Here is a 332-nt window from a genome sequence, read left to right as displayed (position 1 = left end):
AGGGTGTGAGCCCGAGATATCTCAGCCACGACTGTAACTCTCGTTTCTTTCACTGAAATCCCTGTAACGTCGGGTGCGCACGGCGCACCCCTGGGCAGCGCCCGAGGCCATGGTGCCGGCGCTGGGAGTGGGAAGGGAAAGGGAAGGTTTTCTTGCCGTACTCTGAGGATTTTTCCAGGGACTGGCTCGTTAATGCAGAAAAAGCATTTGCAAAACCAATGGTGCTCCCTTCGGAGAGGCTGAGCCTGAACCGTTCAGCAGCTTCACGACGCCGTTTCCCTCCTTTTTTATTTTCTTTTCTCTTAAGCTTGAAAAATTCCAAGTCAAACCCC

Source organism: Buceros rhinoceros, unplaced genomic scaffold, assembly GCF_000710305.1.
Source record: "Buceros rhinoceros silvestris isolate BGI_N320 unplaced genomic scaffold, ASM71030v1 scaffold31989, whole genome shotgun sequence".
Lineage (NCBI taxonomy): Eukaryota > Metazoa > Chordata > Aves > Bucerotiformes > Bucerotidae > Buceros > Buceros rhinoceros.
The sequence above is the reverse complement of the archived record's forward strand: the minus strand, read 5'-3'. Positions refer to the sequence as shown.